The following is a 6763-nucleotide window of genomic DNA, read 5'->3' as shown; positions in this document are numbered from 1 at the left end:
CTCTTCCATAAAAATTTTACGATCTGCTTGTTGAGTTCTATCTTGTTCAATAAAATTTTACAACTTTCTATATAAAGGACTTGGAAACCTATTATATTTATTATATTTTTTGGTTGCTGTTATATAGAGTACATTTTAAAATTACATTTTTTTTTTTTTTTGCTGCAAACAGAAATGCATTTTACTTTTATGTACTGATCTCCTTTGCGGTAAACTAGACAAATTAAGTTTATTCATCCTGATAATTTGCTGTGGATTCTTTTGGAATCTAGAAAATACTGGAATACTGCAAGTAATGACAGTTTTCTTTCTTCTTTCTAATCTTTATACCTTTTTCCCCGTCTTGTTTTATTGCACTGGCTAGGGTCTCCAGTATGTTGAATAGGAGGAGTAAGAGTTGGCATTCTATTTGTTACCGATTTTAAAGGCAACATATTTAACACTTGATATATTTGCTCTGGGACTGTTAATGTTATCCTTTACTAGGTTAAGGAATGTCTCTTCTAGTTTACTAACAGTTTTCATTATAATTAGTTGTTAGATTTAATCAAAATGTCAGGATTTTTTTCCATTAACTTGTTAATGTGGGTATTAATAGCTTTTTCTAATGTTGGCTAATCTTGCATTCCTGGGATTAATCTACATTGGTCACAAAAAAATATTAACTGTTATGCACTGCTGGATTTGTTTCCTTGTTTGCATCCATGCTCATGACTGATAATGCCTATAATCTTCCTTTACAGTATTTTCCTGGTTTGGGCAACAAGGTTATATTGGCCTTACGAATTGAGGAGTGTTCCTACTTTTTCTATTGTTTGAAAAGTTTGCGTAAGTTTAGAATCAGCTGTTATTAGAATTTTAGTGTAACTCACCTATAAAAGCATCTTTCTGGTTTCTTTAACTCCTGATAAAATTTCTTTAATGATTATAGGTCTTTTCAGATTTTTAATTTCGTCTTCAGTTTCAATCCCTATTATTTTTATAGAAAACTATTTCATCTTTTTCAAAAATATTGGCAAAAGATTGTTCAAAATATTTAAATCTTTGCTGCATTTATAATTGTTTTTTTATTCCTAAAATTAACTTACTGATTTTTTATTAGATTTTAGAATTTTACTAGTCTTTACAAAGCACTGGCTTTTTGCTCTGTTGAGCTCTATTTCTTCTATTGTATCTTTGTTTTCTGTGATTCATTTATGATCTTATTTTTATTAATTCCTTTTTCCTACTCTGGACCTGTTTTTCTAACTTAAATTCAATTCTTAGCTCATTGTCACTTTTCCTACACAGTATAAATATTTAAAGCTATACATTTCCTTCTAAATTCCACTTTAGCTGTATCCTGCCATTTTGATAAAATGTTTTCATTATTATCTTCTAATTCCACTGATTTTTTGATTCAATGGTTATTTAGAAGAGTTAAATTTCCAAATATACAATTTTTAAAAAGTTATCTTCCTGCTGTTGATTTCTAAATTGTGTTGTGGTTAGAAATGGATTTTTCTGATATCTAATTTCTAAAAACTTTTGAGACCTGTCATGGTTTAGAAACTGATTACTTTTGTAAATGTTTCTTGCATGCTTAAGAAGAATGTGTACTATTCAGTTATTGGGATGTTTTATGTGTCCATTAGATAAAGCTCATTAATTATATTGCTCAAATCTTACTGAACTTTTATCTTTTGGTGTTTATTTTACCAATTACTGTTAAGTGTATAAAATCTTTCACTACAATAGTTTTGTCATTTTTGCTTTGTGTATTTTGCAGTATATTAGGAACATACGAGTTTTTTTTTTAAATCTTTGAAAGTTGAGCCTATTCTCAATATGTAATATTTTTTCTCTAGTAATGTTTTTTTTTGTCTTATTTCCTCTATATATTAATAGCCACACCAACTTTCTTTTAGTTAGTATTTGCCTGATATACTTTCTCATCCTTTTACTATAAACTCTCATTTAGCATATGGCTGGAATTTAAAAAAAAAATCAATTTGACAATATGTCTCCTTTAACTGGAAGTTTTAAGTATATTCACATTTATCGTTATTAGAGATATATTTAGATTTAATTCCTCCATCTTACTTTGTTACTTTTCTTTCCTCCCACCACTTTCTTCTTTCAAATTGACTTTTTTCCCTCATTCCACATAGCTCTGGTTTGGAAATTACGCATTCTATTTTATTCTTCAGTTGTTAAAGAAATTTTAATATGTAATTTTAACTTGACCAAGTTGAAAGTTTGTATCTTTTCCTTCCTGAATATTTAATCTTATCAACTAAACTATATTCTATTATTTTCCAGCATTTTAGTTAAATCCACAAATGTGATGTTATCATTTTATACAATCAATGTTTGTCTACAGTTACCTGCATGTTTACCATTTTTGGACTCACGATTCCTTCTTATATTTTGCATCTTCCTGTTGAGCTCATTTCCTTCTTTCTGAAGTATGCCTTTTGAAACGTCTTGTAGTAAGGATCTGTTAGTTATAAACACATCTGCTTGCCTAAAAATGTCTACTTCACTTGTTATAAGGAAACTATTATGAAACAAATTTTAAAATATCAGTTCTAGAACTTTGGTTGATAGATAAGACCCTTTTCTGCTACCTTTCATACCTCAATCTCTATTTCATATTTTTTATCTCTAAATCTACATAGTCTCTGAAAAGATTTTTAATTTTTTTCCTGGTCTTTCTAGGGCTAAGGCTAGCATATGTGGGGATATTCTAGTAAGCCCACTGAAACTGTTGCCTTGCAGTATCTATCTATACTTTATGCACATCTCTGATCTAACCTTCCCACCTTGCTCAAGCTCAGGGCTATGTCTTCCACATATATGATGCCCTTTAAAACTTAGGCTTCAGACCCTGGGAAACTGGCAGATATTCCTAATACTAAAGCACTGGCTTTAGTATTAGTTCACCCTTTTAATTTGTATTTTCCTTGTTTCTGGCCTCTAAGGATCATCATTACTTTCTTGCCAGCTTAATTATATGCATATTTAAAAATACATACATATATACACATATCGTGTGTGTGTGTATATATAGTATCTTACATGCATATGTATACATGTAAATAAATATTTTCCAAGAATTTAATTATTGTATACTTTCTCTTGTTCATAATGTTGTTGATTTACGTTCATCTATTTGATCTTTAAGTTGTTAAATCTTTTAGCATGATGGAAATTAAAAACCAAGAAAGAACATCATTGCCATCTGGTGGAGAAATCTACTACTACCACATCTAAATGAGACCCACTATACTCACTTTTTCATTTTCTGCATTTTAGTCAACAAATCCTGTCAAATATTCTTTTACTAGACCTTTCCAAATCTGTGCCTTTGTTTCCATTCTTCTTGTACCATCTTAGAAGTTCCTAGTTTTGTCTTTCTTTTTTTGCTAGAATTATTGCTTTTGAATCAGCCTCTCTTTAGTCACTATTCTTTCATTTTCCTTGTTCTTATTGTCATATCTTACTTTAATTTTACATTAAATTTGATTTGCTGCTTCTCAATTTCTTGCTAATAAGCAAAAATTTTAGAATCAATAACAGCAGCCTTACTAGGGATGAGAACAAAGTAGAGGTTCAATAAATGTTAGCTGAATTGAAAAAAATATTTAGTACCATTTGTTCATTTGTCAAACTTATCAGAGACATCATATATACAGAAGTTCCCAAGTTTTTTCTGTAATAACATACCAATAACATCTCATGTATAATTCTCCTATGGGCTTATCTAATTTTTTTAAAAAATTAAAATTATTTTTAATGACCAAATACATGACCAATATAAAAAATGGGTAATTATACTGATGATGTTGAGAGTTGGGGTTCCCACTGTGAAAGAATATAGAAATACAGAATAGTGAAAGGTAAGGAAGAACCCTGTGAAACTGAAATGGAATTGGAGCTATCAATAAAACTCGTGATTTTTAATATATATGTTTTCTAGCTTTCTGTTGAAGAGGCTTAGAGTAATGACAACTTGCAGGCCCAGATCTTAGTTTATAAACATCATTCTCTACTTAAAGAAACTAGGGATCTTTGGAGAAATGGCTGATTCCAGAGCTGGGAAGGGGGAAAAAAATAAAAGAAAAACAATAAGATGAACACTTGTGCTGGAAAGTAAGAACGGCCTCAAAAAATGGTAAAAACATGTCAAAAAGACCCAGAAGCCAGCTTGAATGGTCTCCCGCTGGCTAAATCTGGGACAATTAGACATCATAACAAATAAGAGTAACAGACTGAATAAAAAAGGAATCAATGAATTCATTCTGTGGGAAAAAGCATTCTTTACAATAGAATGCCCAATAAATGTAGAAGGAATGATAGAATTGGAAAAGCAACCATTTGGCAGAATAACAATTCAGCTAAGAAACATCACTGGATGCTAAACCGGTTTCTGAAAGTTTGCTAAGAAACAATATTTATAGTCTTGAAGTATTTCCCTACAAATTGCTTAATAGAAAAAAAATAAAAACTTTATAGTGGAGAAATCTAGCAGATGCCACCTAAATCAAATGATCAAAATTAACACCTTGAAATGGGACAACCGACACCATATGATGCACTGGAAAGTACACATCGCTTTGATGACATTCCTGCCCAACATGCATAAACTCAAACTAATCATGAAGAATTGTCAAAAAAAAAACTCGGATTAAGGGACATTCTATATAATAAGTGGACTATATGGCTCAGTGACTGAGATTTTTGATAGACTGAAGAATTGTTCTAAATTAAAGGAAACTAGTTACATGACAGCTAAATGTAATGTATTATTCTAGACTGAATCCTAGTCTTTTTTTTTTTTTTTACAAAGGCCATTATTGGAACAACTAGTGAAATATGGAAAAGATTAGATAATAGAATTATATTAATGTTAATTTTCTGGTTCTAATAATTGTGCTGTGGTTATGTTAGAAAATATCCTTGTTCTTAGGAAATGAACACATAAATATTAGAGGTAAAGAGGCCTCACATCTGTGGCTAACATACAAATGGTCAGAAAAAAGTATTTATTCTATATTGATACCAATACTGCTAAAGGGAAATCTCTTCCTTAAAGTAGAATGAAAGCTAATACACAAAGAATGATGTAGTCAGAAATCACAATTTTGTAAATATCACAGTAAAAATTTTTTCAAGTAAGAATCATTAAAGGATGCTGATCTACAAGAGGCAGATTTGATGAGAAACAGATTATCAACATGGTCTCAAGTTTCCCTTCACAAATTAACCACTAATTGCAAAGGAAAAACAACTATATAGTGGAGAAAATTGGCAACATCTTACCTAAGTGATCAAAGTGACCATTACCAATAAGGGGCAAAAAGACGTTCTGAGTCTGGATGTGACACAGAGGACATACCACTAATAGTATTTCAACCTACACTGCATAACCTGATTTTAACCATAAGAAAACACTGGAAAAACCCAAACTGAGGGATGCTCTATGCTTTTAACTGTCTTATCTTCTTCAAATACATCAATACTATGAAGGACAAAGACAGGCTTAAGAACTGTTTCAGATTAGAGTCATGGTAAAGTAACATCATTCTGAACTAGATCCTGTAACTGAAAAAATACATACTAATTGAATAAATGAAATCAGAATAGGGACTGTAGATGAAAGTATTGTTACGAATGCTAAGTTCCTGAATTTGATAACTGTACTTAGTATGCTTATTCTTATTATGTACATATCTAGTACTGGAGGTAAAGGGTGTGTCTGCAATGTATTCTCAAATGGGTCAAGGAAAAAATACATAACAAGAAATAGAGAAAATAGTGAATATGACAAACATTAAAAAAGAAGTCAAAGTGTGGAACGATATATGTATTTCTACTTAAAATTCTCAAAATACATATATGTGCATGTAAATGTATATTTCTAGGGTACTAAAATTATTAGTACTCAGGTAAGGGAATTAGGAGCAAAAAACGTGAGGTGGTTGGCATGGGGGTTATAAAGTGTTAAGTCTCTTTTCTCAACCCTCAGTCCCATTCCACAGGAAAAAAACCCAACCAATACTAATAACTTTCAGATGGTTTCTATATGTATACCCAAACTTCTGTATATACATGTAATTCTTACATCTTTTCAACGGCTACATAGTCTAACGAATGTACTCAAGAAGTGTTCTACTGTTATTTGTTTTTTATATATTTAAATAGTCTGAGATTTTTAAAAATACCTTATTTCACCACTTTTACATTTACTTTGATAAAAACTATGTTTGGCCTTAGTTGTGATATTTTATTTAATGTTATAGTTTCTATTTTTAGGCCTTTTTAAAAAAATATTTTTGTTTTGTTTGGGGATTTTCCTTCTCATTTAATAACTTCTATTCAATGCATGGCAGTCATATTATTATTTCAACAACATGAAGACTTATAAAACTTATATTCTTAGGTTTAATACTAACAAAAATCTTCATAGGAAAACCTGAGTCTGGCCACCGAATCATATATGGAAGGTGGCTATTTAAGGCACGAATATAAAATGTGAGTTGCAGAAATCCACATTCCAGTAAATAACAGAAATGTTCCTTCCCCAAAGTCAACCAACCCAACTGTTAACGGATCTGGGCCACTCTCTAACCAGGTTCCACTATGAGTCCCTTATGTTAACTAAAAATCCCAAATTGATTAAAGCATGAGAAGATACTTCCTGCCTTCACAGCTATTATTTATTGTATTTTACATTATTCCTGTGATCTTTCTGGATAAGAATAGCAATGTATCCTAGAAA

The sequence above is a fragment of the Rousettus aegyptiacus genome, unplaced genomic scaffold, assembly GCF_014176215.1.
Source record: "Rousettus aegyptiacus isolate mRouAeg1 unplaced genomic scaffold, mRouAeg1.p scaffold_m13_p_7, whole genome shotgun sequence".
Lineage (NCBI taxonomy): Eukaryota > Metazoa > Chordata > Mammalia > Chiroptera > Pteropodidae > Rousettus > Rousettus aegyptiacus.
Note: the sequence above shows the minus strand (reverse complement) of the source record.